Below are 15,599 nucleotides of genomic sequence, written 5' to 3'. Positions count from 1 at the left end.
AGCTCAGGCAATGATAAACAAAACTCCAAAGTATTAGGAGGGGTTCCCAAACGTTTTCATATGACTCCAAAGGAGTAGTCTACGTGTAACTTCCCATGATTCCTTGAGGAAAAAAACCTAATTTCTGGCTTTTGAGTTGTTTTCCATAAAGAACGGGAATTCACTATTTTATAGGGATTTATCTGCACTTATTGAATAAAAGAAGCCTGCTCTGCATATTCTTGGTATATTATGGTCTTCATCGTGGGAGACAACACAAGAATTATCTGCAGTGGCTTTCTGCCCAACCCCTGAGAGAACAATCATGTTCCAAGTGTAGTGCTCACGGTTAAAGACATTGCCAACAAAGTGTGAACAGATGCCAACAAACCAATTTGGGGGAGGGTTCAGATTTAAAAAGCCCTACTGGAATGACCAAATGTCAAATTAAATAATCTTCTTCCCAGTAGGTGAGGCGCACTCTGGGCACTAATTGCGCATTTCAGCCCTTTTATGCTATACATCAGCGATAAAGCAAGGGCTTTCATAATTCCCTTTGAAAATAGAAACAATTAATGGGTTCTTTGAAAATTTGAATTGTCTGAATTCACATGGGGTGACTTTCATGTAGTGATGAAGCATGTTGGAAAGTCCCAAAATGTTACTAATTTCCCCAGTGTTAGAAACATACATTTATTAACCTAAAGCTTGTATGTTATATTACCAGACTGATTAGCCAATTGAGAAGTTAGTGGTTATCTTCCATAGCATTCTATGGTTGCTTGACAACAAAGTGTCACAATCCACACATAAGCAAAACAAGCATTTCACTGTCCCATGAGATAAGCAACTTAATCGGATGTGGCAATACCTTAGAAAACAGAACATTTCCATTGCCTTATTGCCTATTTACTAAATTCAATGAGACAGACAAGGCAACAGGCACAACAATTGTAGAAATGCATATTATGTAAAACAAAAAACGTCAAACTTTTTTTGATCTACATATATTTTCACAAAACTTCCTTTGCCTAGAATAAGTATTAAAGTTCACCCTTTCAAAATTGATTCCGATACAAATGCTGTCTCTCTACTTGCAGGATTTGTGCCACAGTTGGTTATTTCGAAAGAGCTAGCTCTAATAAAACTTCTGGGCAAAGAGAGTCCCACCCAACAAGTCTATTAGGTCTGGCCACACAGGCGGATTCGGGAGATCAGTCGCCAGGCGACAAATCTGCTAATCTCCCCGATCTGCCTTCCCTTGCTTTCCGCCGGCTAAAATTACAATTGCCTGGGGGCAGACACTCAGTGCGCTTAATTTTCCAAATCCACCTGAAGTTTCCTCGTGAGGCAATTACGAGCGTCTTCAGAAAACAAATCGATTCTAGTGCCTGCCCCCAGGCGATTTTCATTGTAGCTGGTGGTAGCCTGGCGACTATTCTCCCCGAATCTGCCTGTGTGGCCAGACACTAGGGGGCACATTGACTAAGGGTCGAATTTCGAAGTGGTAAAACTTCGAAATTCGACCATCGATAGTCTAAGTTTTTTTTTATTAAATGTATCCATTTTCAATCGAATTCAAATTGTTCGATCGAACGATTCGAACAATTTAATCGATCGATCAAACGATTTTCCAAAAAAAACTTTTGACTTCTAAAAACTTAGCCAAATACTGCCTATAGGTTTTAGGAGGTCCCCATAGGCTAACATAGCAATTCGGCAGGTTTAAGCAGGCGGTCAAAGTCAAAGTTTTTTTAAAGAGACAGTACTTCAATTTTCGAATGGTAGAATATTCAAAGTTTCTTCAATTAAAATCAAATTTTGGCCTATTGGATGGTCGAAGTTCCCAAAAACTACTTCAAAATTCGAAGTTTTTGAATTTGAAGATTCACTTCGAATTCACTTCGACCCTTAGTAAATCAAAGTCTGACTCCTGCATGAAGAAAGACATGCTGGGAGAGGCATAGTAAAGAGTAACTTGAATGAATGAGGCTGTCCATTGAAAGCTAAATATACGTTCATCTCAAGATATTGTATCATAGCATAATTTTGTGTTAGTTGTAAAATAATATATAAAAATAATATAATAGACAAATAAACCATCAAAATGTTACCTTTTTGCAAACATGAAGCTTTTTCTGCGCACGTTTATAAGCGATTTACTTTGCTAAATCCTGAAAACGTATTTTTGGTGAAATGTCTGGACCTGTAGACAATTCCTCTCTCAGATCATAGCCTGGTCACTTTCTTATTAATTCAACACTTAGCAGCAAAACCTTCCAAGTAAATGTCAATGCTGCCATCTGATGGTAGCTTGGATCCCTGGATGCAACACATTCCGTTTTCCATCAAGACAGACAGTTCCCAGGAGAATTCAATTTCACACCAGTCTCAGAATACTTAAGACACATACACACCAATATAGTCCTTGTCAAAACCATTGGAGGCTAAGGCTTAGACAAACACTTACCTGTAGGTGGACCATCATTCTTCTTAACTTGTATAAAGTGTGTATGAGTCGGCTGATGCTTCGTTTGAGGTACTGCCGGAACCTGTGGTAACAATGATTTGTCCAACAAGAATTATAAAGCTCTGCAAATCAAACAGAGGGATAAATTCGCCAGTGCGAAGTGGCTAACGCTGGCGAAAATTCACCAGCATGACGTCATTTTGTCACATCACCGATTTACTAAGGGTCTCTGTCGTAAATTCGCTAGCGAAGTAGATAGACTCTAGCGGTACTTCGCTCCCTAACACCAGGCGAAGTTGCACTCTGGCGAAGGGACATAACTACGCTAAGATGTGGATTTTTCTGAACGTTACCTCTTGCGCCAGAGTTTACTTCGCCACCTCAGACCAGTTGAAGTGCAGTAGATAGGAGTTTGTTCAATTTCACAGCAAAGCAAATATATAGGTTTTTATATAGGTCTATTGTGCAAATAAGAATGGATAATGGATAATTCTCCTAGGCATTAAAGTCTGGTGGGCAATAGCAGACAAACAACGGGATCCAAAGGAAACCAAAGCCAGATGTAGAAAAAAGGCGAAAGGGAATATTCTGGGAATTTTGACAAATGGGTACAATTTAGAAAGAGCATGAAATGGAGACTTGGCATAAACGACAGAGGCTAAGGGCGGCGGCACGTATTGCTACTTGGGGAGATTAGTCGCCCAGCATCAAATTGGCTCTTTTTCGGGCAACTGATTTCCCCGAAATACCTTCCCGCTGGCTAGAATGTAAATTGCCGGCCGGATGGCAGTCAGATTGCCTCACGAGGAAACTTCGGGCGACTTCGGAAAGGCAAAGTGATCCGAGAATCTCCCCAAGTAGCAGCGTGTGCCATCACCCTTAGATTTAGGAGAGGGAGAGTTAAAGCGTAGATACAGGTCCTTCTTGAGAGTGCTGCAGTGCCCTTGAAAGGGTTGGCTTGCCATATACTAGGTTCAGAACATCTTCCTTGACCTGGGCAGACTCATCGAACTCTGAGTGGGATAAACAAACAAGGTCAGAAAGTCAGGACCACAGCACTGCAAGGATGAAGTGCTAATGCACCCAAAACTACAAAAACTATCAGTAATCCCTTTGCTGAAGATAGATTTGGATGTTCAAAAGTAAAGCAACAAACGCACACATGGAGAAAGACAAGTGCTCAGGCTTTGAGCTCTGTGCTGCCCATTCGTCTGTTTGCCAGAATCCTTTCACAGCCAAACAGTAATTGAGAACAGACAGTGATTTATTTACTGGCTAGACATTACACCGCTGTGCAAACAGGGTGCTCTACACATTTCCCCTGTAGGGATGTAGCGAACGTCGGAAAAAAAGTTCGCGAACATATTCGCGAACTTGCGCAAAAACGCGAGCGGTTCGCGAACGGTTCGCGAACCCCATAGACTTCAATGGGAAGGCGAACTTTAACATCTAGAAAAGACATTTCTGGCCAGAAAAATGATTTTAAAGTTGTTTAAAGGGTGCAACGACCTGGACAGTGGCATGCCAGAGGGGGATCAAGGGCAAAAATGTATCTGAAAAATCTGCCTGTGTGTGCTTGGAAGAGATAGTGTAGGGGAGAGCTGTTAGTGATTTCAGGGACAGATGATAGTAAGTTTGCTGGCTAGTAATCTGCTTGATACTGCTCTGTATTGGAGGGACAGAAGTCTGCAGGGATTTGAGGGACATTTTAGCTTAGGTAGCTTTGCTGGCTAGTAATCTACTGTTCTCTTTAAACAACTGCCATACGTTGACCTTGTAGGCATTGTTTGCCCAGTTTTTTTGGACGCAGCCACTGAAGCACAGTTGCCAGAAAAAATATGCCATATAAATGCTGAAAATAGTCATTTTTCGCCATACGTTGACCTTGTAGACATTGTTTGCCCAGTTTTTTTGGACGCAGCCACTGAAGCACAGTTGCCAGAAAAATTATGCCATATAAATGCTGAAAATATAAATTTTTTTGGTTGCAGCCACTGAAGCACAGAGGCCAGAAAAATTACGCCATATAAATGCAGAAAATATGCATTTTTTTGGTCGCAGCCACTGAAGCACAGTTGACAGAAAAATTATGCCATATAAATGCTGAAAATATAAACTTTTTTGGTTGCAGCCACTGAAGCACAGAGGCCAGAAAAATTATGCCATATAAATGCAGAAAACATGCATTTTTTGGTCGCAGCCACTGAAGCACAGTTGACAGAAAAATTATGCCATATAAATGCTGAAAATATAAATTTTTTTGGTTGCAGCCACTGAAGCACAGAGGCCAGAAAAATTATGCCATATAAATGCAGAAAATATGCATTTTTTTGGTCGCAGCCACTGAAGCACAGTTGCCAGAAAAAATATGCCATATAAATGCTGAAAATAGTCATTTTTTGCCATATACGTTGAGTCAACGTATGGCAAAAAATGACTATTTTCAGCATTTATATGGCATATTTTTTCTGGCCTCTGTGCTTCAGTGGCTGCGGCCAAAAAAACTGGGCAAACAATGCCTACAAGGTCAACGTCGTTGACCTTGTAGGCATTGTTTGCCCAGTTTTTTTGGCCGCAGCCACTGAAGCACAGAGGCCAGAAAAAATATGCCATATAAATGCTGAAAATAGTCATTTTTTTGGTCGCAGCCACTGAAGCACAGTTGCCAGAAAAATTATGCCATATAAATGCTGAAAATATAAATTTTTTTGGTTGCAGCCACTGAAGCACAGAGGCCAGAAAAATTATGCCATATAAATGCAGAAAATATGCATTTTTTTGGTTGCAGCCACTGAAGCACAGAGGCCAGAAAAATTATGCCATATAAATGCAGAAAATATGCATTTTTTTGGATGCAGCCACTGAAGCACAGTTGCCAGAAAAAATATGCCATATAAATGCTGAAAATAGTCATTTTTTGCCATACGTTGACCTTGTAGACATTGTTTGCCCAGTTTTTTTGGTTGCAGCCACTGAAGCACAGAGGCCAGAAAAAATTAAACCAGTAGGGTTTGCACCCTAGTTTGTAACGGTGGCGGAGGGAGGAGGAGGACGCTAAAGGACAGCTGTGTGTGGAGTCATGAGGCTTGAAGAGAAGGACAGCTGCATAGAAGTCAGAACAAGTCTTCCGGCGTGCAGTAACCCTCCGAGATCCACCCCTCATTCATTTTAATAAAGGTCAGGTAATCGACACTTTTGTGACCTAGGCGAGTTCTCTTCTCAGTTACAATCCCTCCTGCTGCACTGAAGGTCCTTTCTGAGAGCACACTTGAGGCTGGGCAAGACAAGAGGTTCATGGCAAATTGTGACAGCTCTGGCCACAGATCAAGCCTGCGCACCCAGTAGTCCAGGGGTTCATCGCTCCTCAGAGTGTCGATATCTGCAGTTAATGCCAGGTAGTCCGCTACCTGCCGGTCGAGGCGTTCTTTGAGGGTGGATCCAGAAGGGTTGTGGCGCTGCCTTGGACAGAAAAACATTTGCATGTCTGACGTTACAGACTGGCCAAAGGGCTTTGTCCTTGCAGGTGTGCTCGTGGCAGGATTACTGGCACCTCTGCCCCTGGAATGTTGATGAGTTCCTGAAGTGACATCACCCTTAAAAGCATTGTACAACATGTTTTGCAGGCTGGTTTGTAAATGCCGCATCTTTTCGGACTTGTGGTATGTTGGTAACATTTCTGACACTTTATGCTTGTACCGAGGGTCTAGTAGCGTTGCGACCCAGTACAGGTCCTTCTCCTTAAGCCTCTTGATACGGGGGTCCTTCAACAGGCATGACAGCATGAAAGACCCCATTCTCACAAGGTTGGATGCAGAGCTATCCATCTCCGCTTCCTCATTATCAAGGACTGCATCATCCACGGTCTCCTCCCCCCAGCCACGTACAAGACCAGGGGTCCCCAAAAGGTCACCACTAGCCCCCTGGGAAGCCTGCTCCTGTTGGTCCTCCTCCTCCTCCTCCACAAAGCCACCTTCCTCCTCTGACTCCACTTCTGGCACCTCTCCCTGCGTTGCAGCAGGTGCCTGGGTTCGTTCTGGTGATTCCGACCAGAAATCGTGCGCTTCCAGCTCCTCGTCACGCTGGTCTACAGCCAGCCTCATCTGTCACTCGTCGCACGGCACGCTCCAGGAAGAAAGCGAAGGGTATTAGGTCGCTGATGGTGCCTTCGGTGCGACTGACCATATTTGTCACCTCTTCAAAAGGTCGCATGAGCCTGCAGGCATCGCGCATAAGCACCCAGTAACGGGGGAAAAGAATCTCCCCAGTGCAGATCCAGTCCTACCACCCAGTTCAAAAAGGTACTCGTTGACGGCCCTTTGTTGTTGCAGCAGACGTTCCAACATAAGGAGCGTTGAATTCCAGCGAGTCTGGCTGTCAGAAATCAAACGCCTGACTGGCATGTTGTAGCGCTGCTGAATGTCAGCAAGGCGTGCCATGGCTGTGTAGGAACGTCTGAAATGGGCCGACACCTTTCTGGACTGGGTGAGAACGTCCTGGAATCCTGGGTACTTGGAGACAAAACGTTGGACTATTAAATTTAACACATGTGCCATGCAGGGCACATGTGTTAAATTGCCTAGTCTCAACGCTGCCAACAGATTGCTTCCATTGTCACACACCACTTTTCCGATCTGCAGTTGGTGTGGGGTCAGCCACCGATCGGCCTGTGACTGCAGAGATGACAGGAGTACAGATCCGGTATGGTTTTTGCTTTCCAGGCACGTCATCCCCAAGACAGCGTGACACGGCGTACCTGGCACGTCGAATAGCCTAGGGGGAGCTGGGGGTGCACAGGTGTGGAGGAGGAGAAGGAGGACCCAGCAGCAGAGTAAGAAGAAGAAGAAGACGAGGTAGAGAGCGATGGAGGAGTAGAGGTGGTGGCAGAACCGCGTGCAATCCGTGGCGGTGACACCAACTCCACTGTTGTTGTTGAGCTACCCATTCCTGCTTCCCAGCCATTACCAAGTTCACCCAGTGGGCAGTGTAGGTGACATACCTGCCCTGACCATGCTTGGAGGACCATGCGTCAGTAGTCATATGGACCTTTGGCCCAACACTAAGTGACAGAGATGCGGTAACTTGGCTCTGCACATGTTGGTACAGGTGTGGTATTCCCTTTTTAGAAAAAAAATTGCGGCTGGGTACCTTCCACTGCGGTGTCCCAATTGCTACAAATTTGCGGAAGGCCTCAGAGTCCACCAGCTGGTATGGTAAAAGCTGGCGGGCTAAGAGTGCAGACAAGCCAGCTGTCAGACGCCGGGCAAGGGGGTGACAGTCAGACATTGGCTTCTTACGCTCAAACATGGCCTTCACAGAAACTTGGCTGGTGGCAGATGACTGGGAATGGGAACAGGTGGTCAAGGTGGAAGGCGGAGTGGAGGGTGGTTCAGACGGGTCAAGGAGAGCAGAGGTAGAGCAGTAAGATGCTGGACCAGAAGGAGTGTGGCTTTTAGTTTGCCTGTTGCCTTTGAGGTGTTGCTCCCAAAGTGCTTTGTGCTTGCCGCTCATGTGCCTTCGCATAGAAGTTGTACCTATGTGGCTGTTGGGCTTACCAAGGCTCAGTTTCTGACTGCACTCATTGCAAATTACAATGCTTTTGTCAGAGGCACACACATTAAAAAAATCCCACACTGCTGACTTTTTGGAAGTGTGCGATCTGGCGGTAACAGTAGAAGTTGGCGGAGTTGGCGGTATTGGCGGCAATGGCGGGTGCGTTGGCCGGCTGAACACAGGTGCCGATACATGTTGTTGCCCTGCTGATCCCTGCGGGCTGTCCTCCCTGCTTCTTCTAAGTCTTATTCTCCTACTGCCTCTCTGACTCTCCGTCTCTCCATCTGAACTACCCTCCTCTTGCTCTCTTCTACTAGGCACCCACAAAACATCAATCTCCTCATCATCATTCTCCTCAGATGCATCAATTTCTTCTGACACATCACAGAAGGAAGCAGCAGCGGGGACCTCCTCCTCATCACTCATTATGTCCATCTCTATCGTGTTCTCTGCCAGAATTAAATCTGGTGTAAGGTCCTCATCTCCTTCATCTTCTTCTGGCAATAATGGTTTGCGCATTACTCAGTTCAAGAAACTCATTGGAAAATAACTCCTCTGACCCCAGTGAAGAAGGGGCACCGGTGGTGGAGGAAGTGTTACGTGGGGTGGCCATAGCAGTGGAGGATGAGGAGGATGTTGTGGTAAAGTTAGAAACGGTAGAGGATGGGGTGTGCTGTGTAAGCCAGTCAACTACCTCTTCAGCATTTTGGGAGTTCAGGGTCATTGGCTTTTTAAAACTGGGCAATTTGCTAGGGCCACAGGATTGCATAGCAGCACGGCCCCTAGCACGGCCTCTGCGTGGCGGCCTGCCTTTGCCTGGCATTATTTTTAAAAAAACACAACAACAACAACAAAAACTCAGTTGGTTTTTTCTGGAAACGATAATACACACAGCTAGATTGCGGGTTGAAGAAAACACTGTGCAAATAATGCCTACAAAGTCAACGTATACACTACTACAGCGGTGGATACGGATTACGTAAAATTATGAATGCTGCTTGAAAAAAAGTAACTCAAGTGGTTTTTTCTAGAGACGATAATATTATCAATATTTAGACAAAATGTGAACAAGGTCACACAGCTCGATGGCGGGTTGAAGAAAACAGTGTGCAAATAATGCCTACAAGGCCAACGTATACACTACTACAGCGGTGGATACGGATTACGTAAAAATAATGAATGCTGCTTGAAAAAAGTGACTCCGGTGGTTTTTTCTGGAGACGGTAATATTATGGATATTTAGACAGAATGGGAACAAGGTCACACAGCTCGATGGCGGGTTGAAGAAAACAGTGTGCAAATAATGCCTACAAGGTCAACGTATACACTACTACAAGCGGTGGATACGGATTACGTAAAATATATGAATGCTGCTTGAAAAAAAGTAACTCAAGTGGTTTTTCTAGAGACGATAATATTACAATATCAGACAAAATGTGAAGCTTAAGAATGGTAGAAACAGTCAAGCATGGAAGCTCGAAAGACTCGGCAGGTTGATAGAAAAGCTAGTGCAAGGATAATCCTACAAGGCCAACGTACACTACTACAGCGGTGGATACGGATTACGTAAAATATATGAATGCTGCTTGAAAAAAGTGACTCCGGTGTTTTTTTCTGGAGACGGTAATATTATGGATATTTAGACAGAATGGGAACAAGGTCACACAGCTCGATGGCGGGTTGAAGAAAACAGTGTGCAAATAATGCCTACAAGGTCAACGTATACACTACTACAGCGGTGGATACGGATTACGTAAAATATATGAATGCTGCTTGAAAAAAAGTAACTCAAGTGGTTTTTTCTAGAGACGATAATATTATCATATTTAGACAAAATGTGAACAAGCTCACACAGCTCGATGGCGGGTTGAAGAAAACACTGTGCAAATAATGCCTACAAGGCCAACGTATACACTACTACAGCGGTGGATACGGATTACGTAAAATATATGAATGCTGCTTGAAAAAAGTGACTCCGGTGTTTTTTCTGGAGACGGTAATATTATGGATATTTAGACAGAATGTGAACAAGGTCACACAGCTCGATGGCGGGTTGAAGAAAACAGTGTGCAAATAATGCCTACAAGGCCAACGTATTCACTACTACAGCGGTGGATACGGATTACGTAAAATATATGAATGCTGCTTGAAAAAAGTGACTCCGGTGTTTTTTCTGGAGACGGTAATATTATGGATATTTAGACAGAATGTGAACAAGGTCACACAGCTCGATGGCGGGTTGAAGAAAACAGTGTGCAAATAATGCCTACAAGGCCAACGTATACACTACTACAGCGGTGGATACGGATTACGTAAAATATATGAATGCTGCTTGAAAAAAGTGACTCCGGTGTTTTTTCTGGAGACGGTAATATTATGGATATTTAGACAGAATGGGAACAAGGTCACACAGCTCGATGGCGGGTTGAAGAAAACAGTGTGCAAATAATGCCTACAAGGCCAACGTATTCACTACTACAGCGGTGGATACGGATTACGTAAAATATATGAATGCTGCTTGAAAAAAGTGACTCCGGTGTTTTTTCTGGAGACGGTAATATTATGGATATTTAGACAGAATGGGAACAAGGTCACACAGCTCGATGGCGGGTTGAAGAAAACAGTGTGCAAATAATGCCTACAAGGCCAACGTATACACTACTACAGCGGTGGATACGGATTACGTAAAATATATGAATGCTGCTTGAAAAAAGTGACTCCGGTGTTTTTTCTGGAGACGGTAATATTATGGATATTTAGACAGAATGTGAACAAGGTCACACAGCTCGATGGCGGGTTGAAGAAAACAGTGTGCAAATAATGCCTACAAGGCCAACGTATACACTACTACAGCGGTGGATACGGATTACGTAAAATATATGAATGCTGCTTGAAAAAAGTGACTCCGGTGTTTTTTCTGGAGACGGTAATATTATGGATATTTAGACAGAATGGGAACAAGGTCACACAGCTCGATGGCGGGTTGAAGAAAACAGTGTGCAAATAATGCCTACAAGGCCAACGTATACACTACTACAGCGGTGGATACGGATTACGTAAAATATATTATGGCTGCTTGAAAAAAGTGACTCCGGTGTTTTTTCTGGAGACGGTAATATTATGGATATTTAGACAGAATGTGAACAAGGTCACACAGCTCGATGGCGGGTTGAAGAAAACAGTGTGCAAATAATGCCTACAGGGCAAATAATGCCTAAAAGGTCAACTTATACACTACTACAGCGGTAGTAAAATAAAAAAAAGTAAAATAAAAAAAAAAATGAATATTAAAAAAAAAAAATTAAAGTTGGTGCTGCTGAACTACTAGGAGCAGCAGATTAGCACACCAGTCCCACTCCCCAACACTGCTAGACTAATAGCACTGGGCTCTTATAGTAGTAGTAGTAGTAAAACAACAAAAAAATAAATAAAAGCAGTCCTTACAAGGACTACTGTTATTGCAGCAGTCAGCAGATGAGATCAGAAGCAGGACAGCTGCCCACTGCAGCTACATACAGAGCACTGCAGTAGAAGGTAGATTACTAGCCAGCAAAGCTACCTAAGCTTAAATGTCCCTCAAACCCCTGCAGACTTCTGTCCCTCCAATAACAGAGCAGTATCAAAACGATTACTAGCCAGCAAACTTTCAACTGTCCCTGAAATCACTAACAGGCAGCAGCTCTCTCCCTACACTATCTCTTCAGCACACACAGGCAGAGTGAAAAAACGCTGCAGGGCTTCGGTTTTTATAGGGAAGGGGAGTGGTCCAGGGGAGAGCTTCCTGATTGGCTGCCATGTACCTGCTGGTCTGGGGTGAGAGGGCAAAAAAAAGCGCCAACAATGGCGAACCCAAAATGGCGAACGTCGCGCGACGTTCGCGAACTTCCGGCGAGCGCGAACACCCGATGTTCGCGCGAACAAGTTCGCCGGCGAACAGTTCGCGACATCTCTATTCCCCTGCCAATTTGTATGGCAGTGTTAGATGGCTGAGAAATGATGCATCACTGCTGTGTCAGGAATACGTTCTTCATTTTGGCAGACATGATTAGACTTAAGCTGGTCATATACGCAAATATCCGATTGCACAAATCCTCGATTCTTACGATTTTCGGACCGTGTGTGGAGAGTCCCGACATTTTTATGCCCACGGAGATCGGTCAGGTTAAAAGTTTACTGTCGGCTGCTGATAATATCTCTGCTTGTATTGCCGATCGGACGACTTTCAGTGGGAGACTGTCACAAACTTTGTCGGACATAACTTTCGTACGATTGCTGTCAGGGGCAGAACATCAGCTGATCTGTTCTTTTACTACTTTATTTAAACTGAAGGTTAGTGGCAGGTCGGGAGATTGGGAAGTACGATCGTTCGAGGATTCGAACTATCGGATCTTTGCGTCTATGGCCAACTTAAGTGGTGTCTCCAGTCAATAGCAGACAAACATCGGGATCCAAAGGAAACCAAAGCCAGATGTAGCAAAAACGTGAAAGGGAATATTATGGGAATTTTGACAAATGGGTTGAAATGTAAAATTTAGAAAGAGCATGAAGTGGAGACTTGGCATAAATGACAGAACAGTTTAAAAATAACACATTATCCATAATGTTCTCTGCAATATGCAATTTCCATCAGAATTAATGTATATGCATTTATCCTCAATAGAAATAAGAGAATATGTACAGTGAATGGTTGGTATGATGTAGTGGTCAGGTGGGAAATGCATTGTAGTAGCTAAGGATTCTCAGAGACCAGCTCATTTTCTCCAAGCTATAACAGAGCCACACTAATCTGCCCCCTACCAATTTACAATGAATCCACAAAAAATATCCACCACTGCAAAAAACCTTAATAATGAAGGCTGAACAGAGTTAAAGTTTTTTTTATATGAGGCCATCCCTTCTGCAATCCAGCTTCTCCTTAGGTCTCACCTTGTTTATAACAAAATTGCGCATTCATGTAAATAGAGATGCAATAGGTCTTGCAACATCCAATGCATTAAAACTGCATTCACCTCCATATTTACTAGGGATGCACCGAATCCAGGATTCGGCCTTTTTCAGCAGGATTCGGATTCGGCCAAATCCTTCTGCCTGGCCGAACCGAATCCTAATCCTAATTTGCATATGCAAATTAGCGCCGGAAAGGGAAATCTTGTGACTTTTTGTCACAAAACAAGGAAGTAAAAAATGTTTTCCCCTTCCCACTCCTAATTTGCATATGCAAATTAGGATTCGGATTCGGTTCGGTATACGGCCGAATCTCTCGCAAAGGATTCAGGGGTTCGGCCGAATACAAAATTGTGGATTCGGTGCATCCCTAATATTTACACCAATATGCCTTCAGTCTGGCCTGCCTCATCCACCATTTAAAGGGAATTATACATTAAAGTATACATTAAAATAAACTTTCAGAATCACATAGACATTCATTTTGTAAAACAGTTTGTAGTTCATTCATTTTTAAATGTTCTTTGTGACAAGTGATATCTAGAAAACTAAAAGCAGAGTCTAAATTATTATGACTGGTATTTCTATTTATACCCTTCCCTAATTATTTTCCAATCTAGTATTCAAACTGCCTGGTTGCAAGGGTAACTGGGACCCTAAAAAACAGAGAGCTGCTAAACAAGTCAGTTAAGAACACAGTCTGCAACATACCAAGTGTTCATTTTATGAACACTACCCTTTTTAGGCCTCTGGGGGGAGACAGCTTCACAGTTTGTGTTTGAGCAAGAAAACTAGCAGAAAGATAACTGTCTGTTTCTATGCATAATCCCTGTGGCCTCCAACAGGCTTATGAGAACCTGTTATATATTATATTTATTTATCTTTCATAGCAAGCATATGGCTGCTATGAAAGAAAAGGCTATGAAAGAAACATTAAAATTTAAAGCTCCATAGAACTTACCCTTCACTCGCCATCTTTCTTCTGCAAAGCTTGATAGTGTCCTTCTTTCTTTCTGTTATACAACACAATTTTCCCCTCACTTTGCCTATGGGAACACCTGGTTGAGATTCCATGTGTAGGCTTAGCCCTTACTGATGTTGTTTTTCCAGCACTTTTGATACTGGAAATAAAAAAAAAATATACCTTTCTTAACTCCACCAGCTTTTTTTCCGACAACTGATTCATGTGCTTTGTGACTGGTCAGCTTTTTCCTCTTGTACTTGCTTGAGATTTCCTCCTACAGAAGAAAAAGAGCTAAATCAACTCAAAATAACCAAAGAGCAAATACAGATGAATTTAAATATTTTATATTTAAGCAATGAAGTTGAGAGAATAACTTTAAGGGGATTTTTTAAATAAAGAAAGTCTGACCAAACTAGAATTCACGATTTACCCTTATTTATCAATAAAAAAACGGCGCAAAAAATCAACAATTTTTTGGATCTTCGCATGAAAAATCCAATTTTTTTCTGATTTGACGCCCAAAAAGGTCAGAATTTTTCAGATTTGATGCTAAAAAAAGTCAGAATTTTTTGTGAAATAATCGGAAAAGGCCGAAATGTTGCACCAAACCCAGCGCAGACAATAATATCTTCAAATTGCAAATAGGAACTCTGCAATAGACTTCTAAAGGATCTTGACAGGTTGAAGAAGTTTTTAGCATTTGGTCTTTAATAAATACCCCCCTAAATGTGAATTTACTGTCACACAAACAAGAAATATATAAGGTTAAAGGCTAAAAACAATAAAAACATAAAATACATCACCTCCTTGAAGCTATACAAGACAGAAATTATTAGATTGTTATTGCTACTTTTTATTCCTCGTCTTTCTATTTAGGCCTCTCCTATATATATACAAATAAAAGAGTCCTCTGCACTCAACCCATTAACAATATATTTAAGACATTGAGACATTTTGTGCCTTAAGCTACTAAAAAATGCCTTACCCGTTAAACAAAACAGGGATTGTTTGTCCATATATTGCAATATATTAAACTGGCCAACTACATCAAAGTCATCCCATATCTGTCCAGTTCTACACTCAACTTGCAACTGATTCAGTAGGAATTCTATTGCTTCATTATACATTTTATAAAGGGACTAAGCTTTACCTGCAACTTACTTGCTGCTTTCAAAGTAAAACTCCCAAACATGGTTGGCCTTTTATCGTCTGCCACGAATCGAGGATTCGTACGATTTTGTTTGTGGAGAGTCCCGACATTTTTTGTCCGGCGGAGATCGGTCGTTTAGTCGATCGTACAGTTTAAAAGATTTCTGTCGGCTGCCGATAATATCTCTGCATGTATTGCCGATCGTACGATTTTCAGAGGGAGACTGTCACTAGCTTTTGTCGGACATAACTTTCGTACGATTGCTGTCAGGAGCAGAACATGGGGTGATCTGTTCTTTTCTACTTAGGGAACTGTTCCAAACCATTAAAAATCATTAAAAAAAATCTGCATATTTTTTAATTGATGTATATTGCAAAGTTGCGTTTACTTTTCAAAAAGCTTAAGTTATGTTTGTGTGGAGTTCCCCTTTAACAAAAGCCCTTGGCTCGACCCCAATCCCCTCAAAAAAAAAATTCTACACCTTCTGGCCATCGTGCAATGTGGCTCCACCCCCTTTTACTCCATGGCCTGCTCCTTTTAAG

This window comes from Xenopus laevis, chromosome 8S (genome assembly GCF_017654675.1).
Source record: "Xenopus laevis strain J_2021 chromosome 8S, Xenopus_laevis_v10.1, whole genome shotgun sequence".
NCBI classification, from domain to species: domain Eukaryota; kingdom Metazoa; phylum Chordata; class Amphibia; order Anura; family Pipidae; genus Xenopus; species Xenopus laevis.
This window is presented reverse-complemented; position numbering follows the sequence as displayed.